General features: G+C 42.3%; 1 protein-coding gene across 1 annotated transcript in view; it reads left to right on the top strand.

Moving 5' to 3' along the window:
* Positions 1 to 10,393: 10,393 nt before the first annotated feature.
* The window catches only part of Stt3a (STT3 oligosaccharyltransferase complex catalytic subunit A), a 39,488-nt gene continuing 37,980 nt past the window's right edge, over positions 10,394 to 11,901 (top strand). The window contains 1 exon segment of the mRNA NM_001134749.2: positions 10,394 to 10,453. The gene's annotated coding sequence lies outside the window, so the exon portion shown is untranslated.

The raw sequence follows: 11,901 nt of genomic DNA, 5'->3' as shown, positions 1-11,901 counted from the left end.
AAAGACTCATGTCTACAATAGAGACATTTGTGTGGGAAAGTAGTTCATCCTGTGATACATGTGTAGAGTTAAGACAGCTTTGTGAAGTGCTTCCATGTTTCTGTGTGTTCTGGGGATTCATCTCAGGTCTTCAGGACTGCTTAGCAAATACTTGCTCACTGAGCCATCTTGCTATCCCGTTTGTGTGTTTTTAAGATGGTGTCTTACTGTGTAGGCCTTCCTGGACCTGCATTTATGGCAGCCTTTCTGCTTTGTCCTGATTTGGGGTGGGGTGGGGGGCAGTTTAGGTATACATCCACATGCCCACCCCAGAAAGTAATGTGAACCTTCTTCACTATGGCATCGGTACTGAGTAATAATTAGGAAATGAGTCAAAGGGATACTAGGCTGTTTTTTTTGCCAAGTTCTGAGTGGCAGTTTGAGACAAACTACTAATAAGCAACTGAATACAGGGACACCTCACCAAAAATGAAAGTTATGTTGAGATTTTTTTAAAAAAAGAAAAGATGTGCTCACCTTTAATCTTTGCACTGGGGAGGCAGGTGAATTTCTGGGTTTGAAGCCAGTCTGGCCCAGGATACCCAGGGCTACACAGAAACAACAAACAACTAAAACGTGCACACGCTCATAGGACACATGGTCATAGGACAATTTTCAGAAGTCCTGGCCTTGGCCAGAATCTTTAATGCAATCAATAGGGCTTAAGTTTTTTACCAAAGTATTTTTAAGGTATCACAGGCCTGAGAGTTAAGTGGGTAAAGACATAAGACTTGCAACCTGGTCTGGGGAGATGGCTCGGTGGTTAAGAACACTTGAGAGTTCTTCCAGAGGTCCTAAGTTCAATTCCCAGCAACCACATGGTGGCTCACAACCATCTGTAATGATGCCCTCTTCTGGTGTGTCTGAAGACAGCTACAGTGTACTTATATATAATAAATAAATCTTTAAAAAAAGAAAGAAAGAAAAAAAAGACTTGCAACTTGGGTTTGATCTCTGAGACCCAACCCTCATAAAAGCAGGAGAGAACCAACTCCACAAAGTTATCCTTTAATTTTGACCTGTGTGCTGTAACACTGGTTCTCATGCACCAGAATATACAAAATCATGGTGACAATTAAAAGTAGACACCACAACCTGGGCAGGCAAATGTGATGATTCAAAAAACTTATCCACCCACTATAGAAGATTTATATATTTATGTATATGTGTGTATGTGTGAATATATGTCACAAATGTCTGGGTGTCTGCAGAGCCCAGAAAAGGGAGTCAGCTCCTGGAGTAAGAATTACAGTCAATTGTGAACCACACTTCATGGCTGCTAAGAATTGAACTTGGGTCCTCTGGAAGAACCCTTACCTGGTGAATATCTCCAGCCCCTAGTACATTTGTTTAATTTTTTTTCCTCTTAGAGTCTAGATGTCTGTTATAGGGACTTTCCGATGGTCCTAGGGATTGAACATGGGACATTTTTTAGGCTAGGCAAGGGTTCTATAATTAGCCATATGCAAAACCTACTGTATTAACTTGAAGAGTTAGAAAGTAGGTGCTTCAGATGCCTACTGGAACCATTACTTTACATAACTGAGACTGAACTTTGTACATGCTAGTTATCTCTAGTTCCACAAGTAATGAAGGTAAGAAAGACTGCAGTCATTTCTGTTAACTGCTGTGCCCTTAATAGAGGCTAACATAGGGGCTAAAAGGAATTGTGACAACCTGGAGTAAATTCAGAAGTGGGAAGTGAGCATGGTAACTCTTATCTATAATCCCAGCATTTGGAAGAGTGAGACCTGTGTCAAAACCAGAAGTGGGCAGCTACCTGCTAGCAGTTCGTAAGCTACCTTAAAAGGATGGTGTCTGTGGAGGAAACAAATGTAAAGCTATGATCTGATCACTGTGTAGTCGTTTCTGCCAGCTAAGCTTACTTACACATTACTTTCTGGTTACAGCAGGAGTACATCCAGCTCTAGTTTCATATTAACCTTTATCACTGAGATTGTTTTGCTACCCCATTATCAGTTCCTCAATAGGGTGAAAGTCTGCTCACTCCTCATTAATGTAATCTGTGGTCAACAGAAAACAAATGAAGTTGATCTGAGGTCAGCATCAGAACTTTGGGGTTTTTTTTGTTTGTTTGTTTGTTTGTTTGTTTTTGGTTCTTTTTTTCAGAGCTGGGGACCGAACCCAGGGCCTTGCGCTTCCTAGGCAAGCGCTCTACCACTGAGCTAAATCCCCAACCCCACGTCAGAACTTTGTAACACTGAGAACAATACATCAGTGAAATATGCTTGCCTGGCTGGCCCTAAGGTAAATCCACAGACAAGTAACAATTAGGTGGGAGAAAGATGACATAATTATGTAACAGGTACTTGAGCACTTTCTGTCAGATATTTGCAAAGTATTGGTAAGCCAAGTGAGACTACTGCCCTCCACTCCATTGAGTGAGACTTGCCATGGAGATAAAAGTGACTCTAGAAATAAAAGTTCTACCCTGGGTTCGGTCCCCAGCTCCAGAAAAAAAAGAAAGAAAGAAAAAAAAAGTTCTAGACTGGGTGTGGTGATCCATGCCTATCCAGAACTCAGGAGGGAGGAGTGGTAGGAGATTACTACAAATTCAAGGCCAACCTGGTCTATGTAACAAGTTTCAGGCCACCTAGAACTACATTTCAGGACCCTTGTCCTTAAGGGGAGGAGGGGGAAGAAAGGTAAATTCTACTGTTTTCACAGAAATTTGAGAAGTTACTATATCCACAAAGTACAAGTAGTTTGCTATGAAAAGGAAATAGGAAAGTAAGAAATTAAAACTGTTCTCGAATGGTGATCCACACCTTTAATCTCAAGATTTAGGAAGAGGAGGCAGGTGGATCTCTGGATTCTAGGTTTACGTAGTTGATTGAGTTCTAGTCCAGCCAGAATTACAAAATGAGATGCGACCTCAAACAACAACAAAGTGGTAGTGAGAGAGAGATGGCGTGTCCCTTAAGAGCACATAATGTTCTTGCAGAAAACCCCAATTTGGATTCTAGCTTTCATGTTAGGTGGTTCAAAACCATGTGTAACTTCAGCTCTAGGGAACTGACACCCTCTTCTAGACTTCATAGGCACCTGCACTCAAGTGCACACACACGAACATAATAATAATAATGATAATAAAGATGTTTTAAAAAGTGGTATTGAGGTTAAATTGTTGTAACAATAAAAGTGGGGACATTTTCAAATATTAAAAAAAAAAAAGGCTGGGCAGTGGGAGCACACACCTTTAATTCCAGCACTCGGGAGGCAAAGGAAGACAAATTTGAGTTCAAGGACAGCCTGATCTACAGAGCAGGTTCCAGAATGATCAGAGCTACACAGACAAACTGTGTTTTGAACCCCCCAAAAAGCAAAAGGAAGCAAGTAACCAAACAAACCCCCAAGACAAAACCCAACCAACCAACCAACCAAACATGGGAAAAGTTAAAAGAATTGGGGTATCCAAGAAACAAGAGATCCAACTTTATTTCTTTAAACAAACTTCAGAAAATGACAGCAGAGGCTGGAGAGATGACTCAGCGGTTAAGAGCACTGACTACTCTTCCAGAGGTCCTGAGTTCAATTCCCAGCAACCACATGGTGGCTCACAACCATCTGTAAAGAGATCCGATGCCCTCTTCTGGTGTATCTGAAGACAGCTACAGAGTACTTATATATAATAGATGAATAAATCTTTAAAAAAATGACAGCAGGAAAATGGAAATGTGCAAAATTATGCCAGGTTCCAAAACCAACACTTGAAGTCAGACAAAAGAGCTAACTGTAAAGTAGAAAAAAAATGGAAGAAAATGTATGAGATTGCTAAGGATGACTCAGTAAGTTACCAGGCTTTTCAAGAGCACATTGGATAACAGAAGATAAAACCTCAATGCATGGAAAATACTCTGTTGTTATGGAAGGGAGGGGGGGGAAGGAGGAGGAGTGGGTACTCACTTGATTCCTAAACTGTATGTGTGGAGGCGTTCTTTGAACATATTTTAAATTTAGAATTTCACACAATTCCATACATGCATTCAGCTTGTTTTGGTGGTACTCATCACCTCCCTTTCCCATCCTTTCACTTTTTTAAAAGATCATGTAGCTCAGCACAGATCTTAATTTCTTCAGTAGCCTTAAATTCCTGCTTCTCCTCTGCCTCCCCTTTAAAAAGATTTACTTATTTATTTTATGCATGTGAGTACACTGTCTTCAGATATACCAGAGGGCATCTCTCCATCCCCAAATTCCCGGTTCTCCTGCCTTCACCTTCTGTGTTCTTAAAGTTCTAAATGTATGTTCTTAGGAACAAAATATGGGCATTTACAACATGCAAGGCACTATTTGTTTTTTCTTGTATTTTTTTGCTTTACAAATTCAGCCTCTCTGAAAAAGAATACATGAAAAAAATCCAAGAAATAGACATTAAAACAGAACACCCAGGTTGGAGTGATGGTTTGGGGTTAAGAACACTGACAGCTCTTCCCAAGGTCTTAAGTTCAATTCCCAGCAACACCATGATTGCTCACAACCATCTTTAATAGAATCTGATGCCCTCTTCTGGTGTGTCTGAAGACAGTGACAGTGTACTCATATACATAAAATAAATAAATCTTAAAAAAATGGAGGAATCACAATAATATATCTTTGAAACACACTTAGAGAAGGAGGTTCTGTGACTAACTTTCTAGAAGAAAAGATCTATATGTGCACTAGGCCCAGAAGTTTGAGGGTGTGTGTATGTGTACACACCTGTCACGGCCAGCATATGGAGGATAGGACAATCTACAGGAGTTAGATATTTCCTTCGACCTTGTTTAGGGTTGGGCCTGTCTTGCTTCTGCTGCTTTGTGTACTCTGTGGCTAGCTGGATTTTGAGTTTTGGACCGTCCTCATGTCTTATTTCCCACCTCCCATTTTACAGAGGAACCCTGGGATTGCAGATATGGGCCACTGAAACCAGGATTTTTGTGTGTAACTCAGGCCATCAAGTTTTCACAGCAAGTGTTTTTACAGAAACACTTCGGGGGCCCTGTGCCTCTTTTACAATGACAATGTTATAGTTCCTTTCTTTCTCTCCAGGTCTGGGGATCAAATGTAGGAAGAGCCCCATACCACCTGAGGCCTTTGAAGTTTAAATGCTAAATATTCCCTGGATAGATAGATAGATAGATAGATAGATAGATAGATAGATAGATAGATGTAGATATAGATAGATTTATATATGTATATGTATTGAAAGCTTAGTTTCTAGCCCATGACACTGTTAGGCATGGGCTAGGACCTAACAGTCCTAGTGGATAGGACTAGTTGATAGGACCTAGTGGAAGTTAGTTAGGTCACTGGGAGTATGCCCTTGAAGGGGATATTAGAGCCCCAGACTCTCTTGTTCTTCCTCAGCTACCATGAAGCATTAGACTTCTTCCATAAGTTGTATCAGCATCGACCAAACTAACAATGCTAAGTGATGAGCTCATTTCCTTCTTAAAAATAATTTATTTTTATGTGACTTGGTGTTTTGCATGCATGTATGTCTGTGAGAAGGTGTCCAGTCCTATGGAACTGGAGTTACAGACAGTTGTCATTATGTGGGTGCTGGGAACTGACCCTGGGTTCTCTGGGAGAGCAGTCAGTGCTCTTAATCAACCAGCCATCTCTCCAGCCCCACCTTTTCTCCTTTTAAGTTATTTAGTTATAATAACAAAAATTAGAATGGACAGAAAGGTGATGGCCAGCAAGATGGCTCGGCAGATATGGGCATATACCGCCAAGCCTAAAAACTTGAGTTTGATTCTAGCATGGTTGAAGGAGAGTACTGATTCCTCCTCAAGTTGTCCTCTGACCTCTAAATGCATGCCATAGTATATGTGATCATACATACTTATATGCACTGAATTGTTTTTTTTTATTGAATTGTTTTTTATTGGATTTTTTTATTTACATTTCAAATGTTATCCCCTTTCCTGGTTTCCCATTCATAAACCAATTATCACATCCCTCCTTCCCCTTCTTCTAGGAGGGTGTTCCCCCACCAAACAAACCATCCCTTCCTGCTCCCCCCCATATTCCCCTACAGTGGGTGGGGGTCGAGCCTTGGCAGGACCAAGCCCTTCTCCTCCCAGTGGCGATCCACAAGGCCATCCTCTGCTACATATGCAGCTGGAGCCATGGGTCTGACTATGTGTACTCTTTGGATGGTGGTTTAGTCCCTAGGACTGGGAGCTCTGGTTGGTTGGTATTGTTCTTATGGGGTTGCAAACCCCTTCAGCTCCTTCAATCCTTTCTGTAACTCCTCCAATGGGGACCCCATTCTTAGTTCAATGGTTGACTATGAGCATTTACCTCTGTATTTGTGATGCTCTGGCTGAGCCTCTCAGGAGACAGCTATATCAGGCTCCTGTCAGCATGCACTTCTTGGCATCAGCAATATTGCCTGAGTTTGTGGCTGTATGAGTATGGGCTGGATCCCCAGATGGGGCAGGCTCTGAATGGCCAATCCTTCAGTCTCTGCTCCAAACTTTGTCTCCTTCCTATGAAAATTTTTGTTCCCCCTTTTAAGAAGGACTGAATCATCCACACTTTGGTCATCCTTCTTCTTGAGCTTCATGTATTTTGTGGATTGTATCTTGGGTAATCTGAGCTTTTAGGCTAATATCCACTTATCAGTGAATGCATAGCATGTGTGATTGGATTTTTTTTTTGTGATTGGGTTACCTAACTCAGGATGACATTTTCTAGTTCCATCCATTTGCCTATGAAATTCATGAAGTCATTGTTTTTAAGAGCTGAGTAGTATTCCATTGTGTAGGTGTACTACATTTTCTGTATCCATTCCTCTGTTGAAGGATATCTGCCAGCTTCTGGCTATTATAAATAAGGATGCTATGAACATAGTGTTCATAGCATGTGTCCCTGTTATATGTTGGAGCATATGCCCAGGAGTGCTCAGGTAGTAGTACTATGTCCAATTTTCTGAGGAACCTCCAAACTGATTTCCTGAGTGGTTGTACCAGCTTGGCAAGATGGTACACAATATTAATTCTACCAATCCATGAGCATGGGAGATATTCCCATCTTCTGAGATCTTCTTCAATTTGTTTCTTCAGGGACTTGAAGTGCTTGTCATACAGATCTTTCACTTGCTTGGTTAGAGTCACATCAAGGTATTTTATGTTATTTGTGACTATTGTGAAGGGTTTTGTTTCCCTAATTTCTTTCTTAACCTGTTTATCCATAGAGTAGGGAAGGTTATTGATTTGTTTGAGTTAATTTTATACCCAGTCACTTTACTGAGGTTTTTAATCAGCCTTAGTTCTCTGGTGGAACTTTTGGGGTCAGTTAAGTACACTATCTTACCATCTGCAAATAGTGATATTTTGACTTCTTCCTTACCAATTCGTATCCCTTTGACCTCCTTTTATTGTCTTATAGCTCTGGCTTGGACTTCAAGTACTATATTGAAAAAGTAAGGAGAGAGTGGGCAGCTCTTGTCCCTGATTTTAGTGGGATTGTTTCAAGTTTCTCTCCATTTAGTTTGATGTTGGCTACTGGTTTGCCATGTATTGCTTTTACTATGTTTAGGTATGGGCTTGAGTTTCTGATCTTTCTAAGACTTTCAACATGAAGGGGTGTTGAATTTTGTCAAATTCTTTCTCAGCATCTAATGAGATGATCATGTGGGTTTTTTTTTCTTTTACACAGTGGATTACATTGATAGATTTCCATATATTGAACAATTCCTGCATCCCTGGGATGAAGCCTAGTTGATCATGATGTTTGATCGTTTTGATGTGTTACTGGATTCAGTTTGTGAGAATTTTATTGAGTATTTTTGCATCGATATTCATGAGGGAAATTGGTCTGAAGTTCTCTTTCTTTGTTGGGTCTTTGTGTGGTTTAGGTTTAAGCCTAATTGTGGCTTCATAGAAGGAATTTGGTAGTGCTCTGTCTGTTTCTGTTTTGTGGAATAGTTTGGACAGTGTTGCTATGAGGTTTTCTACGAAAGTCTGATAGAATTCTCACTAAACCCATCTAGTCCTGGGCTCTTTTTGGTTGGGAGACTTTTACCAACTCCTATTTCTTTAGGAATTATGGGACTGTTTAGATGGTTTATCTGTTCCCGATTTAACTTTGGTACCTGGTATCTGTCTAGAAAATTGCCCATTTCATCCAGATTTTCTAGTTTTGTTGAATATAGGCTTTAGTAGTAGGATCTGATGATTTTTTTCAATTTCCTCAGTTTTGGTTGTTATGTCTCCCTTTTCATTTCTGATTTTGTTACTTGGATACTCTCTCTGTGCCCTCTGATTAGTCTGACTAAGGGTTAATCTATCTTGTTGATTTTCTCAAAGAACCAGCTCCTGGTTTTTTTGTATAGTTCTTTTTGTTTCTACTTGGTTGATTTCAGCCCTGAGTTGGATTATTTCCTGCCATCTACTCCTCTTGAGTGTATTTGCTTCTTTTTGTTCTAGAGCTTTTTGGTGTGTTATCAAGCTGATAATGTACCTAAAGGTAGTGTTCAATTAAAAAAAAGGGGGGCGGGGGAAGAAAGCTTTCAGTAATCTACATCTTTTTGTCCTTCAAGTCTTTTTTATTCCCTTTCAGGGTGAATGCAGACTAAGAAAAAGGGAAAACTCATGAGTGGGAGGGGCTTCAAGGGAGGAACACTTTTAACATTATCTATCTATCTATCTATCTATCTATCTATCTATCTATCTATCTATCTATCTATTTGCCACAGCAGAGTTGTGGAAAACTTTGTGGGGTCAGTTCTCTTCTGCTATCTTTAGGTGGGTTCTGGGGAATCAAACTCAAGATTGTAGATTGTAAGGGGCAAATGTCCTTACCCCTAGTCTCTCTCTCTCTCTCTCTCTCTCTCTCTCTCTCTCTCTCTCTCTCTGGTCAAAAATAAAACAATCTGATGTAACCTTTTACCATACAATGGTATGGTATTACCATACGTGGTAAAAGTCTTGGCCAGATTTAGGCACTGTAATCTTTTGTTTCCCAGACTCTAGAACTGTGAGAATTAATTTTTCTATTTAAGAAATTAAGCTATGTTGTGAAGCCACAGGAGTTTGAACGTATGTAAAGTCCTTATGCATATCTCTATCAGATCAAGATGCCTGGAATTAGCTCTTCCTGCCTCAGCTTCTGGGAGCGCTGGCATCACAAGTGTGTGCTCTACCGTTATTCTTGCTAAAAGAAAAACGACATGGAATATATACTATAAAAACAAAAGAGGAGAGCTATTGAGTTAGGTCCTGGTGTAAAAATTGGTCCTGAGGAATTTTGAGGAAATACATTATTTGCAAAGTACTGATTTCAATAGTTGGTGGTTCTTTTCATGGGGGAGTTAAAGAGAAGCCAGCGTCACTGGTACTGGATGGTCTAATCTTTAGCGTAGTCTTTGGTTTGAGGCTTGCAAGACATCGAAGCGTTCGAATATATGCTGGAATACGTACATCCGTGTATATGTATATGTTTATATCTGAAAGATTGCCTTTGGCAGCTGAAGCCTGCCCTGTGACTGCTCTCAGTAACGTTTTCGGAGGGTCAGGGAGGAGAAAGGTCACCCTCACAGAGGACTGGCAAAGGGCCAAACTGAAAAAGCAAGGCTGCCTCCTGAGTGCAGAGAGCTAGCCGCTCCGGGCCTTGGGATAATTTCTGCAGGCCATTGCTGGCTCAGCCCAACACGGGCGGTTCTGACAGCATTTTAGGCCCTCTGGGCACTTTCACAAAGCCAGACCTGAAGAAAGCGAAATGCTTCGGTGAAATTTGTCAGGAGTCCCTTTATCGAAGCTATTTGAAACAGAGTTAGAAACAATTCTTGGGCTCATTAGTTGACACATCTTACACAAGGTGGGTCCGTGTGAACCATGGAGGCTGAGAAGTTTTCATAACACGTCTTCTCTTCTTCCACCGTTTACTGGGTAAACAACCATTTCTACCTTAAAGAACAAGGGGATCTGCAGTCCAACTTTTCCGGAGGTGGGCGACCGACCTCCGCTTTCTCTACGTATTTCCGCTTCTGCTCATGTGACCGGGGTACAGTGTCCACTCCTTCCCATCACGGTTTCTTCCTGGTCTGCAGACCGACACGTCACTTCTCGGCTCTCAACCAAACTGTTCAGAGCACGCTCTCTCCGCGGGTTTCCCTCCCCCGCGTTGGCCTATCACAGCTCGGTGGGAACTCGTGGTCACGCCTCTCAATGGGTTGAATGATAGCTACATTGTCCACTCAAAAGGAGGAATCTAGACTTGTTCCACGCCCTCGAAATGACAGACAGAACCGTTATCCTGTCGGTCCCCTGAAGTGGTCATTGACCGAGGCCAGCCAATGCGGAGTGGGCAGGGAGGCGGGCCTTGGCTACTGTCAGGGTTGGGTGCGCCGCTGAACGGATGGCAGGGGGAGCAGAGTGGGTTCCGGAGGAGCATCCGTGGGGTGAGAAGGCTCTTGGGTAGCGATAGGGGGTTAGCGGCAGGTGCTGCGCTGGGTGTTGGCGGGCTTGAACGAGGTGCTGGAGGCTGGCCTGTAAAAGTGGGGAGCCGAGCCCTGCTTGCGGCCTGGCGGAGGAGGGGGCGTGGGGTGTGAGGTGTGGAGGTCTAGGCACTGGGACACTGGACGATCGGAGGAAGGATCTTGGTAGAGCAATGCACTCTGGCCATGAGGGCGTGGGACACAGGATCTTGGCACTAGCTTGGAAGGGCCACGCAGAGTGTGTTGAGGTGGTGGGGTCGGGGTCAGTGAGGGTGCGCCAGAGGACGTGGAAAAGAGTTGGGAAAACCACCGAGGCTGCAGCCCTAGAATTTAGAGCTGGGGTTGTTAGGGTGTAAAGGCTTGCAGACAGCTGAGAAGCAGAGAGATGAGGAGCCGATAAGAAAAGCTTCTTTTCTCTTTCTGTACCCTGTCGGTGTGTGCAGATTACCAAGAACGGGATGAAAACTTGCACTATTCAGCTTTAAATTACTAGTAGCTAGCTGCCTTTACTCAGTTTTCAAGCCTAGGTTTTAGCATTCGCCCTGCCTTTGCTTACTCTTCAGGTGTATGGATCATATCAGCTCGGTGGTGTTTAGTGTCACCTATCTCCGGAGAACAACTACAAACCCAAGAGATGGGACTGAGTTGTTCACTTCCCGGAATTAGTGCGTGATAAGTCTTCCCTTTGGAATTATAATTAAACACACCAGCCCAAACTGCTCTTTTGCTATAGTTAATTAAAGGAGAGATGCTAGACTTCGAAGTGTGACTCTTCGTGTTTCCATTTTATTCAGTGTTATCCTTTTCCAGCATTCCCCTCCCCCCCAATCCTGGAAAGAAGAGAACAAGATAGTGGAGCCCCACGCCCTGCATAGTTTTGAATGGTGCCACATTTTCTCTGTTGCTGTATTCTTTGTTCCTTAGTCCTTAACACACCTCTGGTCAATAACTAATTACAATTCTGAACTGTCTGCAGATTGCTTCTGTTACTATCATCCATCCCAACAATTTGTTTTTTTTTTTTTCCCCCCCTCGCTCTAGATTTTTATCTGGCGTTCTGGGTCATTGAATGTGTTGTTTAATTCATCAGCGTCTGTTACAGGGAAATAGACCTGAGCAGTAGTTACAGTATGAATTGCAAAAATAAGTATGTAGCGGCCTGAGTGTGTTTCTCTTTAGTGCATGGATTGCACTTTGCATTAGTGATCACCTGTTTTTTAGATGGCCAGGGAGCATGCACACTGGGATTTGGAACAGAAAGAAGCTTGTAACCAGTTGAGGCTTAGACTTAGGACTGAGAATTATGTCCAATCAGCCATGATTTCTAAATTTCTACTTTCACTTCCCTCCCTCCCTACGTCCTTCCCTCCCCAAATTACCCCCTTCTCTTTACTCCCACCCTCAGCCCCAAC

This window comes from Rattus norvegicus, chromosome 8 (assembly GCF_036323735.1).
Source record: "Rattus norvegicus strain BN/NHsdMcwi chromosome 8, GRCr8, whole genome shotgun sequence".
Taxonomy (NCBI): Eukaryota; Metazoa; Chordata; class Mammalia; order Rodentia; family Muridae; genus Rattus; species Rattus norvegicus.
This window is presented reverse-complemented; position numbering and strand designations above follow the sequence as displayed.